General features: G+C 42.4%; 1 long non-coding RNA gene across 1 annotated transcript in view; it reads left to right on the forward strand.

Moving 5' to 3' along the window:
- The window catches only part of LOC116663239, a 133,412-nt gene that overhangs the window by 43,332 nt on the left and 75,063 nt on the right, over nucleotides 1–15,017 (forward strand). The window contains exons 3-5 of the long non-coding RNA XR_004319445.1: nucleotides 1,764–1,838; nucleotides 14,004–14,119; nucleotides 14,550–14,692. This is a non-coding gene — a long non-coding RNA (uncharacterized LOC116663239). The remainder of the gene's footprint in view (nucleotides 1–1,763; nucleotides 1,839–14,003; nucleotides 14,120–14,549; nucleotides 14,693–15,017) is intronic.

Raw genomic sequence — 15,017 nt, forward strand, 5'->3', positions numbered from 1 at the left:
CACATGTATCCACAAGAATAGCCGTAGCAGAATTGCTTGGCAGAATAGCGATGTAGTAGAAATGGCCTAAATGTCCAAACATAGGGAAACTTAAAAATAAAGCATGGCACAGTCATATAATGGAATATTGTGTTTCCAATAAAAATGATGATGGGATGGTCTTAATATTTGGCTCATGGACCCTTTTGAGTCTCCAAGAACCATAGAGCTTCTCCCCAGAAGAAGCCATATATGAACATACCAATTAATTTCAACTCGCAATTTTAGAAATCTTCTCAATTTTCCTAAAGTCAGTCCATGGGGCACTATGTTAAGAATCCCTATGTTAAATTGTGCTCTACACTGGAATTTGACACAACATTGTATAATGACTATAACTCAATTAAAAAATGTTAAAAAAAAAAAAAAAAAGAATCCCTATGTTAGATGTGTTTTTAATGACCTGGAAAGGTGTTTGTTTATGCACAGCATAATTATTGTATAAAGCAGTTTGCAAAATGGCGTATGTGAATTTTAAAAGAAAAATGTAAATATCCTAAGTATGCAGAAAAAATCTGAAAGTTTACAGTTGTGCAAGTAGAGTGCACAGGACAGAGCTCAGAACTGTGAGGACTCTGGAGGAGGCCAGGTATGTAGCAAGTGTGCCCAAGGGCCCCATCTTCTGTTGAGGTAGGCCTCGGGGCCTGACCCTGCCTGATCTGAGGGGACCTGCCCCTACTCTTATAGGAGAGCAACAGTTCTGAGTATTTGCATGAGAACTGTCACTTCTTCCATGTGCCAGTTCTTGAGAACCTACAGGGTTCTCCTGGAAGTATGACACTGAGTCCCAGTTATCAGAGTGACCTTGGGAAATGGGAGAGTATGCAAGGGAGGGGACAAGGATGGAGAGGGAGCCAGGGTCTATGCAAAGGAAGGATTAGTGAAAGATCCTAGGAGTCTCATCAGGAGAAGAGATGATTAAGGATGAGCAAAGTCATTGTCTTCACTCATTTGAAGGCTGTCATGGAGAAGAAGGCACAGTTTTTGTGCAGTAGTTCAAACCAATGTATATTATGCACATGGCCTTAGCCTTATGCCAAGAGCTGGAGAAACAGATGATTAAGTTCCTCCTACGTGGTAGGGGAAGGGAGAGAGTTTAACAAAACATTCCAGTATGGTCTGCAATGTGCTGTATAATAAAGGTATGTAGGGGAGCGCCTGGAACACAAAGGAGCAACTGAACTACTCTACCTGGGGAAGTTGCAGTGGATTTTAAGGATTGACAGAACTTTTCCAGGCTTAGAAACCTGACAGAGAATTCCAGGCAGAAAAAAATAAAATATACAAAGGCCAAAGGCCCACAAAATAGACTGTATAGAGGAGAGAGGAAGGAGGGAAGGAGGGAAGAAGGAGTAAAGAATCTCAAATTTTCCACTAAAACATATGAACCTATACTATGAGAGCCACAGAAAGTATCACCCGGCCCTCATCCTGTGATGGAACTAGGTCCAGTGATGGCAGGTTCAGTGGGTCAGTAGTGCCTTGGGAAGGAATGACTCTCCATCAGGCAGAGGCTGGTTATCCCCTTTTTGGAAGTAGATAAAGAGAGACAACTACTGGATGGGCCATTTGACAGGACTTTCTGATCCCTTCCACCCCAAGAATGTTCCTGGCCCAGCTTTTCAGGGAGATATATTTGTGTATCTCCTTCTGTGAAAGAAATGACTTGGAGTTACTATATATTTTTGCTTCCTAACTTAGTAAACTTTTTATTATCTTAATAGCTGGTACCAGAATTCACCAATGAAGGAATCGTTCCTGTTTGGAAAGCTCACATGTCAAGTCACTCTGAGTGGCAGGTAAGACCCCAAGTGAGTGGTAAGAGCTGAAGCAAAAGGAAAACTGGCTAAGCTGTTCAATTTGGGAACATAAGAGGGATTTAGAGATGTGTTTGTATCTCTGTGTCAGTGAGGAAGAGGAGCAATCCAGGGCTGGTAAGGGAGTGAGGGGAGGAGGGACCAGAGAGATGGTCTATGAGGACTCCGTGAGGTAAAGCCAGAGCCATCATATGCACGTTGTGAAGGTTTCCATTGCACGAGTTGACTGGCTGACGGGGCAGATTGGGACTGCAAGGAAACCAGTACTTCGCTCTCCAAGTCCCTTGGTCTGTGAGCACATGGAGGGGGTGCGCCTATGGCCTAGAGGTGACCCTGGGAAAAACATTCCATGGGAATTCCCCTGTGGCAGGTTGGTCAAAGGAGAGTTTCACCAAGGAGATCTCTAATGTTCAATTTGAAGTTGTTGGTATGTAACCCCTTTCCTATCACCTATGCAAATCTTCGAGTAAGTATATTATACTTACCAGCTCTTTGTGCAAGGTGACTCACATGTGTGTGAATGTGTGTGTGGAAATTGAAGAAGGCTTAGATTTCTTGTCTGGTTTGTAGCAATGTGGAATAAACAGCACTTCCAGAATCAGGAACCCAGTTTTGGAGGCATCAGAATGCAATCCCTCCCTGGAAATCTGCAGAAATCTTACAGATTTTTGCTTTTCCATGGAGCATGGACTTAATGATTTGAGCCAACTTTATCTGGATTTTAAAGGGCAGGAGGGAGCAAGTGACATCAGGATTGTAGTTTACTGTTTTGGTGCCTCCAGCAAGATGTCTTTGATACGTTTATTTTGTGCTATTGCATCGTGGGTAGCTTATACAAATCACTGAGGTTTTTAAGGAATAGTTAAAAACACCAATTATATGAGCAAATGCAGATTCTTATCTCCAGGATCCAAAGGAGAATAGTTCATTTATTCAATGTGTCTTCTGGAATGTATTTTTATAGGCTGTAATTGGTTGAGCCAGCTGAGTGCAATGTATGGGTAGTAAGGGTAAGCAGTTAGATGTCCTGAGTTCAAGACCCAGCTCTCATTCTACATTGCTGTGTGAATTTGGGTACCTTCTAGCTTTCTCTGATATATAATTGTCCCATAATATTGGAGTGTTAGACAAAAATGGTGTTCAGCATCTGTATTAATTAAGATAATTAGTTGTATGAAACTTTTTTTGTAGTTGTTGTTCATTTCTCCCTTCAGCTCTATCAATGTTTGCCTTGTGTTTTTAGGTACTCTAATGTTGATTGTCCTGGACTGAATCTTCTTTCATTTTATAATGTCCTTCTCTGTCTCTTCTGATAGATTTTGACATACATTCTATTTTTCCTAATATAAGTAATGTCACTCCTGCTCTCTTTTATTTGTTATATTATTTTCCATTCAGCCACTTTATTAATTTGATTAAGGAGTTCAGTTTATATGCTTTTTTATGTATCTTTTCTTTGTGATTACCATGAGGCTTACATAAGGATCTTATAATTGTAACAATCTATATACTCTTCATCATTTAACTTTTATACTAAAATTAAAAGGAGTCTACACACTGATGCTGCAATATTCTGTACTTGTCTGTATATTTACCTTTATCAGTGAATTTTATGATTTCATACTATGCTTTCTTTTTGCTGTTTATCAACTTTAAACACTCCCTTTAGTATTTCGTTAAAGCAGTTCTAGTGGTAATGAACTCCCTCAGCTTTTGTTCATCTAAAAAAAGTATTTTCTTCTCTTTTATTTTTGGTGTACAGCTTTGTCAGGTATAGCATTCTTGTTTCATAGTTTTTTGTTTTTTTTTTTTGTATTACTTTGAATATACTATTTCAATCTCTTCTGGCCTACAAGGTTTCTGCTAAGAAATGTACTGATCATCTTTTCTTTTTAACATTTTTTTATTGAGTTATAATCATTTTACAATGTTGTGTCAAATTCCAGTGAAGAGCACAATTGTTCAGTTATACATGAACATATATATTTTCATTGTCACATTTTTTTCCCTGTGAGTTTCCATAAGATCTTGTATATATTTCCCTGTGCTATGCAATATAATCTTGTTTATCTATTCTACATTTTGAAATCCCAATCTGTCCTTTCCAAACTTTTTTTTTAATTAAGCTTTTTCGGGAGGATTAGGTTTGTTTGTTTTATTTTATTTTATTTTATTTTATTTTATATTTTTATTTTTATTTTTTTAAATGAAAGTACTGGGGATTGAACCCAGGACCTTGTGCATGCTAAGCACGTGCTCTGCCACTGAGCTATATCCTCCCCTCTTTATGAAACATTGACTTAAATAGGACAGAAATATCCTTTTTCCTCATGTGGAGGTCTCAAGATAGGATATAGGTGTTGCTACTCCAAGAAATTCTGAAGGACCCAGGATTGTTTCGTCTTTCCAGAAAGCAGGAAAGCATGAAGAGCCAAGAGGATACCACCCCTAATGATTAAATATACACCCCGGAAGCTGCACGTGACATTTTGCCTCAAATCCCATTGGTTAAACTGTGTCAAGTGGCCACGCCTAGTGAAGTGTGGAGTATAGTTTTTATTCTTAGTGGCTACAGTGCCAGCTAAGAACTAGAGTTCCATTGCTCTGATTGAGGAGTAGGTATTCCAGAATGATCAGAAGTCTCTGCCGTGGATTCCTTCTAGACCTAACAGTCTAGGATTCTGGATGTTACCTACAATTTGGATGATCAGATATCAAAGCAGCCTCCAACTTTAAGGCCCTCTTCACTGCATGACAGTCAAGGTGCCTTGATCAGCAAGTCACCTAGACCAGGGATGTCCCATAGGAACATAAAAGGAACCACATAGAAATTTAAAAATTTCTAATAGTCACAATGGAGAAAGCAAAAGAAAACAGGAGAAATTAATGTTAATAATATATTTTATTTAAGCCCATCATGTAATCACTGTAAAAAGTTATTAATAAGATATTTTACATTCCTGTATTCACACCAAGTATTTGAAATTTAATTTGTAGTTTACACTTACAGCATATCTCAGTTTGAACTAGCTGCATTTCCAGTAACTACGTGCTGGTGGCCGCCCTGTAAGACAACACAATTGTAGATTGTACCTACTAGAACAACAGAACCGTTGTATGGGCATGTTAGTTACTTTGTTATGAAGGAGCTCTGCTAATTAGTTAGTGCAGATTTAACACTGTACTCTGGTCTTCATGAATATGAAAAAGAACATTATCTTTTCCCCTGAGGTTTTCCTATGGATAAGTGACCATAGGCTATTTACTTTCTGGATCAGCCAAGGTCTAACCAGGTGTCCATACCAACTAGCCAGGTCAGGTAGAAATGGTTAGAACCTAGATCTGCCACTGACCAGCTGTGTATCAAGAATGAGATGCTTAATTCCTCTGAGTGCAAGGTCCTTACCTGTGAAATGGCACATATTGAAATATCTTTTAAAAATTTTTTTTGTCTTTTGGAAACTGGACTCAGTAGAAATAGCACTGGACTAAGAATAAAAGATTTGGATTGTAGCTTCAACTTTCCCCTGACTCTGTGATGCTAACAGTCTTGTCCTATCTCTTACTTTTCCCACTTTGAAAGTGGGGGAGGTGGTATATTTGATGTTTATTAATTTGTCTTTTTTCTTTTCTAATGAAACCACTTGGCATTAAACTAAAACTAAAATAGTCACATTCTAGAGTATGACTAGGGAGATGATTGCTTTCTCAGCTTCCAGCTATTTCCATAAAGGAGAGAAATCTGGGAGATTGAAACATCCATAGTGGTATATCTGTAAATAGACATGTTCTTTGGAAGAAGGAGTGGGAGGGGTCAGGTAGAAATATCTCTTCTAGGAGTGACTGGGCCTTTAGCGTAGAGGATGGGAAAAGTTCTTTATCATTGCTGATGAAAGTGTGTATTTGAAAGTGTATATTGAGGAATCTCTCGGGAAGCCAATTGACAAAGTGTATCAAGAGACATAAAGTATGTTCATGTAACAATTTTACGTTTAAGAATTTAAGGAGATGATCTTGTTGCCGAGTCCAAATTCGTTCTGCTCGCCACATGACAGGCCAATAAATGGGGAGACGAGGTGTTGGGGCAAGGAATAGTGACTTTATTCGGAAAGCTGGCAGACCAAGAGGATGGCAGACTAATGTCTTGGAGAATCATCCTGCTCTAGTCAGAATACAGGCTCCTTTTATACAAAAAATAAGGGAGGGGGAGGGAAAACAAGGGAAGGGACGTGGTTGATTGTTGTAATCTTGCTGCAGGCATTCTTTGTTCTTGCAGCCATCCCCGTGGGCCAGGTCATGGTGTCCCTGTAAACCTCCAACAAAACAAAGGTTATTCTCTACTACAGTCTGACGTTCACAAAGTTCTGTTTATTCAAATGTTCCTTGCTCTATTATTGACGTCACCAGAAAATTAAAAATACTCTGGCTGTAAAAAAAAAATAAGGAAATAGTCAAAAAGTTACGGTACAGGCCTATGTCAGGGTATTATCAAACCACTAAAACCCATGTTTTCAAAGAATATTAATGACGTTGGGAAGTGCTCCACTACAGTGTTGAGCCATGAAAGATCACAAACAACATGTACGATATTGTTCTAACCCTCATTTTAAGTTGAGTCTTTCCCAGAGGCTCCCCTTGTATTTCCTGTCCTTGCCTTCCTTCTAGTCCCCACTTCTCCCTTCCTTCTTCATATGTCCTGAGTGAATCTTTATTTTTTTAAAGTTCAGAGTTTCTTAACCTCAGCACTCCTGGGCTGGTTGATTCTTTGTTGCAGGCGGGGGCAAGGCTGTCCTGTACTTCGTCAGATGGTGGGCAGCAGCTCTGTCCTCTCCTCACCAGATGCCAGGGGCACTGTTCTCCCAGTTGAGATGACCAAAAATGTCTCCAGACATTGCTAAATATCGCTTTGGGAACTAAACCACCCACTCCTTCCTCCAGTTTGGTGGATGTCCAAGTTTGATGATTATTAAATTATTCTTGCCGGCGAGAGGTGGAAATTGAGGATTCTTTTTGGTTTCCCGCCCTGCCTTTCATACACACATGCACACACGTACCACTGAACACATCTTCATACCCTCACATTAACACAGATGTCAGTTCTCTGAGACAGCTCAGGCTCTGTGCACTGTGGGCTCCCACCATGGGAGCGTTCCCCCCGTGGGGGCAGGGCTTGGTGAGCATGCAGAGCAGTCTTTTCTCTCTTGGCTCATCCTCTGGTTTCCAGTGTTATGATGGAGATGCCTGCACTTTGGAGCTCAGTGATCAGGACTTGGAGCTGAGACTTCACATAGGTTTACCGTCTGTTCCAGGAAGCCTAAAGCTGTAGACCAGTAAATAACTTCATTCTTAACCTCAGGCAGCTCATAAAAGCCATTTATCCTTCTCAGGACAACTGAATGCTCACCTGGGCAAACATCAGCCTTCTTAGAAAAGTAGATTGCTCATCTGGAGAAACCTCTCACTCATCAGACAACCATTTACTCACGGACACTCCCTTCAGGATGCCAGCCTTTCTGTGTCCTCCAGTCCTAAACTATTCAGACAGAGACCTGCCTGAAACACTCAAGTCCAGACCCCCAGACCCCAGGATCCTTTAGTAATGTCACCTCTTGCCTCCCTTTTCTGAGACACACCAGAACCCTCTCGAGGTGGTGTCCTCCCCAGTGTGACCAGTAATAACTCAGCTTTGCCTGGTGGAAGGAGGTATCTTTGGGGGAACTGGCAATCCCTCAGAGCCTGACTGCTTTCAAAGAGGGGCGTAATGCAGGACCTGATGACGCTTACAGAAAGATCAGGAGGAAGTTTTGAAACAGCAGCTTTTCTGCGTCTTTGGCCACATAAAATTCCTAGTCATGGTGTATGCACACTGCACTCTATAGGTAGAAAGGAGGCGACAGGAGGATTTATGATCCTCCTGCCCAAGGAGTGTGAGTATAAGTGGAATAGAGTTAAGGTCACAAGTTTCATGAGCATTGAAAAAAGGCAAAGTTTAGAAACACACATAAACAAACACACACACACATATATATATACATTGGAATTATGGAATATTTCATTTTTAAACTTTTCTGTATTTAACATTTGTTTCTTAGTGAAGATGTCTACCTGTTCATTAAGTAATTACTGTTAGAATTTTAGATGAAATAATATAATTTTCTCCTACCATATACTGACAGCGCCAGGCTCTTGGCTTCAGAATCTACTACGGAGTTGGGAGTCTATCATTTGTAGCAAGTACTAATATGAAGTATGAATGAAAAGGATTGTGATTCCCCTTTTTTCCTCTTTGCATTTCTTTCGCAATCTCTTGGCTACTAGTAAATGCACTTAGCAGTGAGATGAGGTGGTTGAGCTGTGGGGCATATGACAGGATACAATGACCAGGCACTAAAGTAAATCATAGTGCTGAGACCCAGGCACGTGGACGGATGGATGTAGAAACTAGGATACCCTTGATCCAGTGCGTCACTGTACAGAAGACCGCTCTGGGTTTGGCTTCCACTGTACCTCTTACTAATTCTGTGACCGTGAGCAAATGCTTCACTTTTTGACTACAGTTTCTTCACCTGCAAAGGTGAGATACCTGTACCTTCCCATGAACCTCGTGAGTTTGTTTTAAAGACCAAAGGAGATAATGGTTATATACATGTTTAGAAAACAGTTTAAATACATGGTGTGAGACTACCTCTCAATTTTTCAGATGTCTCCTTGATTGCTATTGACATAGATTAAGACAATCAGCCCACACCGAATTTGAATGCCAGGGCTATTTAACTCTGTGGGATTGTTTGAGACAGAGATATAAGCATTTGGGGATCTCCACCTTATCTTACATTTGAAGCACCGTGGCCTGGCATAGCACCAGGGTCCTGGCTGGAGACCCCACCCCCACCCCCAGCTTGCAGCCTAGTTCCACCAGGGCTAGTGGGGGTGCTAGGTGTGCCCGCTGAGAGCATGCCTAGGAAGAACAGGTAGGAATGCTTGCCACAGCTGCTTACCATCCCTCGTTAGTATTTCACGCCTAGCACATAATCCACTAGTTGGATTTTACAGGGTGGAGTAAGAGGGATGAGGAGAATGAGGAAAGAACAGATGGATAAGTGCAGCATCTTCTGCATCCACTATTTTTTACTGTGTTCCCACCATCTTCTAGTAAATGCTATCTCATTTAATACCCAGGGCTGATGCTAGTATAAGGTCTGTGTGACCCAATACAAGCTTCAAGAGTTTAAGTAATTTGCCCCAAGTCACAGAGCTTATCAAAGGGAGGGCAAGAATTCACATTCAGCTGCATAAACTCCATTCTGCCTTATTCTGTTGAGCAAGGAAAGACATTTGGGATTTGTAGATTGACCCCGTGAGTGGGACTACAGCAATACTAGTTTCCTACTATAAATTTTTTATATCAACTGCAGATGGCAAGAGGGCGGAGGGCAAAAGAAGGTTCTCATTTCTTCTGAAATGAGAACTTTAATGTTTATTGATCTTAATTCTTCCACATGAGCAGAATTTATGCATAATGATGCAAAATGCTCATGTATACAAATCATCATAAAAGTGAATTACATTAATATCAGGCAGTTCCTAGAGCTAAATGCTTTCACTTCTTTCCCCCACCACTCTCCATATTTTGATCCCAAGAATGAAATAATCCAAGAATGTCATAATCCAGTGTTAACCAAATGAGATATACATGAAATTCACAAAAATAACTAAATATTCTTATATTTTTAAAGCTATTTTTGAATGAGGGGGTGAGGATGACTTTAGGAAATAATTTCCCACTTTTTTGACTTTTGAAATACAAACTGGGGAGAGTATGTGAAAACAGAATTTGATAGTTTGGGGAAAAGATTTTTCTAAAATCCCTGTGACCTGCTCAGGATATGAAAAGGGTCACACTTATTTATTACTTGTAAACCTACATGCCCACTAGAAGGAGATGTAGTATTTCCTTTTTTCAGACTCCCCCCGCTTCTGATTTTCTAGGAACCTTAGATGCTTACTCAGTTCAATGAGGGATCAGTCCTTTTCTAATGTCAAGCCTAGGGAGAAAGCTGGGTTCTGAGCACCTGCTTCTCTCTGCCACTTGGTGGCGCTGTTGTAGCTCAGTCCTGCGGAGCCCTGTAGTTGGTTTCCCTCTCTGGAATCATGTGCTTGCTGGTCCAGGTCCTTGTCCAGGCTGAAAATCTTCCTTGGTCTCCAGAGTAATTGTCCTTTTCAGTTACATCCATAAGCCTAGGCATTTTTGCCCACCTCGCTTCGCTCTGCCTGAGTGCTGCACCTGAACCAGCTTTCCCTGTGTTGGCTTGAGATGTATGTGCTAGTTTGTGTTTCCTTTTCCTAAAGGTAATTTTATTTCTGGTGTCTGTTGCCTTTTTATGAACCACTGATTGAATCTCAGTGAGCAGCAATGGAGTCCTTGTCACTTTCTCCCAGAAGACCCTATACTCCTCATGTAAACTGACCCTTCCTTCTCAGTGAGCTGCTTTGCATACTGTTGGTCTCTGGAAGTAACAGTTCTGATACAATAATACAAGATTCTGTTCTGACTCTCCTTGTGCTTCAGTATCACCTACGTTTAAGTAACTCAGGGATCCCAGAAAGCATTTTTTTTCTGAAGGATTTCTTTTTCCATATCTAAATGGAAGAATGGCTATCATAACTTTAAAATTCATCCATTCAACAGATACACTGTTTGATGTCTTGATAGGCACCTTATTGCTGATATATTACGTGACATCCTGGAAAAAAAACTTGGAGTTCGCAGTCTGAGAAAAATTGGGCTTTGAAGCCTGGCTCCCAGTCATCACTTGTGTGACTTGGTTTATTGTTGTCTCAGACCAGGATTTCTCTCCCCTTGCCTCCTGTCTCTGCCTCACTGATCCAACCTCCACGCTGCACTTCCACAGATTGATTCTAGATTGATTCGTCTAAATCACTGCTCTCTGTAATAGGCTTTAAAAAAAAAAAACCCTCTTGTATATTCCAAGTTTTCTATGTTGATCATGCATACCTTTTGTATTTTAGAAAGAAAATAAAGCAGGGAATGCATAAATAAAACATGATGGCAGACCACACAGCAGTTAGAACTAAATGGCTAACTCTATATGCATCTTCAAGGATAAATCTCCAGATCACTTTGATGAGTGAAAAAAGCATGTTGCAAATATGTTCCGAATGGTTCTATTTATGTTCAATTTCAGACATACAAAGAATAGAATAAGTTGAGATTTGAAGAATCCAGTAGATAGGTTTTTCCTTTCCCTACGAGAGTTCAAAATCATCACACTCCAGGCACCCCAGGGGGAGCTCTCTGAGTAGCTTCTGAAAGGACCCTTCATTTGGTTTGAGGTGGGGGAAAAGTGCATTCCCTTCCCCTCCTCTATGATGGGATGGGTGAAGGAAAGCAGAGCACCCTGGCAAATTCCTTTTCTAAAAAGGCCCCGGTTCTTTGATCTCTTCATCCTCTGGAAGGATGAATTGCAAGCCCTTTCCTAAAGCCTCCAGGTGAGTGATGGGGTCATGTTGGCCACCTGTCCTCAAGTCTTAACATACAATATCTATGCTTCAGGACACGGGGTATTTGATAGGTACTTATTTGTAGGTGGTCTTTAAGAGAGACTTCTGCACAAACTTCCAGGTAGTAGGAGATAATGTTGTTAACACACTTTTACATTTCATTAAAGCCCAAAGTTTTGACAAACAGACCCCAAGTGACATTCATTCAGTGTTCTTCTGTGCCCAGCCCTGTTCTGGGCACTGAGACATGAACAAGGCCAGGTTCCTGGCTTTGGGAGTTTTAGGACTGGTTGGAATTACCTTCCTAGTGAGTTTGCTGCAACTGTGCCCTGCAAAAAAGCTAAGCCTCATCACAGGGGTGACTCACTGGGATTACACTGCGTACTTCCCCACTTGGGGCCTTTGCTGTGCATGTCCCTCTGCTTGCGGTGACCTTTCTTCCTCCAGTGAACACATACTCACCCCGAAGACCAGCAGCCCTTCATTGGTGCCTGGCCCACTGCATCTCTCCCATTCTGACCCTCGATACTTCCTCTGTACACCTCTAACCCTTATCCCAGTCAGCCTGGCGTTGACTTGAGCTGTGCGTGTATCTGTCTCCGCAACTGGACTGGGGGCTCTGTGAGGACTGAGCCCTTGTGTTTTTCATTTCCGTGTTTTCTAAGATGCCTGATGCAGGGACTGCACCTGGTAGAATGGAGGACACTTAAGTGCACCTCTTCCATGAGCTGCCTCCGCTCCTTCTAGGGGGGGTGTCAGGAGGAGTGGCGGACAGATGTGGGGAAAGAGCACAGGACAAAGCATCATGAGGCCTGGATTTTCCTTCCTGCCCTCTCAGCCTCCTAGTCCATGGGTGATCTCTTGCCCTCTTCAGGCTTCAGTCTTCACTTCTCACATGGGGGCTCGTGGCTCACGGCTCTCAACGCGTGAGAATCCGTTGCTATTTGCTGCACTTCTTTCAGATCAAACCTCCCTTGCATCTCTGTCTCTGTCTGTCTCTCTCTTTCCTTCCCCCTGTCCTTCCTCTTAGGTGCGTAATAAACTGAGAGTTTACAGTAAAAGCACAGGAAGAGCTGAATGATGCGTTCTCTTCAGGAAAGTACCAGGTCCCCCAGGTAGCCAGCAACTGCTTCAGGAACCCCGAGCCTCCCTGAGCTTTGGCTCCCGAGGGCTTTCAGTGTAGACCCGGCAACCCACCTCAAGCTTTTGATGTGGCTTTGACAGGGCACATTATGCAGGCAGCACTGGTTCAGAGCTGCAGAAATGCTTGCTGCTTTCTGCCACCAACCCCAGGGATTGAACAGTGGTAGGGGACAGTTAGGGAAATTGTCAGAGAGCATGAACCTCAGTCACACCCACCTGATCCCAAGGCTTCAGGTGGGACCAGCCTCTACTCCACCAAAGCTCTTAAAGAGGGAAACAAACATACCCTTAAAATCTGTGTGCACCCTAAGGAGCCAAGTGATACTCAAAGGAAGTCCCTGGGAAGACGGTATATTGAATAGTCAGCCCCTGAATCTTTAGAAGTGTCTGTGCTCTTATAAAGAAGCAAGGAATCCCCAATGTGTTTATTCATATGTTTCTTCTTAATAGAAATAAAAGTGATGGCAGAGCCTGAAGATATGGTTCCTACTCATGGCTTTCATCCAGTGCATTCATTCTTTCATTCATTCATTCACTTACTTAACAAAAATTTGAGGACTTATGCTATACATGGCACTGTGCTGGGCACGAGGGACATAATGGTTTTGGGTAGAAGGATTAAATAGATAACAGATGTGTGAATATTGATAGGGATATAGACATGGATGTGGGTATAGATGCAGGTGTGGATATGGGTGTGGATACAGATATCAACTGGGCCCTTGCAAAGCTCAGAATCTGGTAATGGGCACAGGCATCATACAAACAGCGGCACCCATAATAGTGGTAACTGCCCAGGGGAAAAGACTGGTGAGCCACACACTACACTATGGGGGGATCCTGAGCTAGTCTGCAAGGCTTCCTGCATAGAGTCATTTGGGAGCTGAGCTCAAGTGAAAGGAGACCACCCTCCCCTAAACCCTACCACAAACACTGGCCAAACTATAACTGTAATGTGGGCTTTGGAGTCAGACTGCTTGAGTTTTTTTTCTTTATAGCTCCATTATAAAGTAAGTAGTTTTACAGAGTCATCCAGGACCCAGACTCCTTCCTTCCACCCTCCCATCTGCAGCCCTTGACTGTTGCTTTCAGTTACAGGCGGCAGGATGCCTGGCTGCTGCTCCAATAGGCATCACAGCTAGTTTCAGGTGCCAAGAAAGGAAGGACCAAATGACTAAGGGGGTATTTCCTTTCAAAGAGGTTACCCACGAGTTCCAGCCATGGGATTCTGCCTACATCTCATTGGCCAGAACTGGATCTTACCGCTACTCCTAGTTGCAAGAATGTCCGGGAGGAGGCGAGAGGATTTTAAACTGGGCACTTTGCCTCTTTGAACCAAATCAGAGGAGACTGGGTGGTAAACTAGCTGGGTCTGCCCAGGCTGTAGTCAGTATTTACTTCTTCTTGGCCGTCTGTATCTTTTCCTCACTTTGGGCAACACTAATCAGATTGTCTTTCTTTCTGGAAATGAACCTGCTTCAGTGATAGAAGTTCCTGATGTCCTGCCTTCCTGAAACCAAAAGATGGACTTCCAGAACTTGGAATCCCAAGCAAAAGAGATAAAGATGGAAAAACAGTTGGAGTATATTCATTTCAAGGTATGGTCAGAACTATTGGTTATTTCCTGCTACTTAGAACCCTGGGACTGCCCACTTTCTGGGTTTTTTTCACACTTGGTTTTTTTAGTCTTCTCTTAGATTCTGTGAACCAGACTCACAGAGCTTCTATTCTTTCTTCCTGGATGCCTTTTACTTAGTGCCTTCTCCCCCCTCCCCATCCCGCTACCTCCTCCTCCCCTCCCCTCCCTCGGCCCTCAGCACCCTGCTCTTCACTGGAAGCTCTACCTAGCAGTCAGGTGATAGGAGTTTCTGTTCCAGGCAGTTGCCCCTATGTCTGTGCCTCTTCCCAACCCCACCCTCTAGACTGCAAACTCCTAGAGGGATCTGGTTCATTTTAGGGTTTCTTAGCGCCTAGCATGGTGGTTAGCATGTGGGGTTTCTCATGTGCCTTTGCTGTGGTTGTATATAGGTGCATCAAGGTGCTGGGGACTATCACAGAACAGACAAAGCAGAAGACAAGACTCTTGTCCTTGGAGAGATTCCTGACCATGTCTCCAGACCATTTCTCAGGATCCCACCAGCTGGACAGACTTGATAAGACCTTATTCTTCAGTAAGTCCTGGTTTATGGAGCCACCCCCCACTCTGTGTCACAACACATTCTTACCACTCTCACCTCTTCCCCTTCCTCCCCCTCCTCTCCTTCCTCCTCCTTCTTTCTTGTCCTCATTACCTTTTTCTTAATCATAATCATCATTACCATCATCATCATTGTTAGCTCATATTGAATATTTACTATGTGCCAGGCCTATTCTAAGTGTTATCAAAAAGGATAAACCTCTTGCCCAAGATTAATTTCATTGCAAGGTTAGGACTCAAACTCAAGTCAGTTTGACCCCAAACCTGTGTTCTTGACCCCTTCCTCTCTCAGCCATAGA

This window comes from Camelus ferus, chromosome 4 (genome assembly GCF_009834535.1).
Source record: "Camelus ferus isolate YT-003-E chromosome 4, BCGSAC_Cfer_1.0, whole genome shotgun sequence".
Lineage (NCBI taxonomy): Eukaryota > Metazoa > Chordata > Mammalia > Artiodactyla > Camelidae > Camelus > Camelus ferus.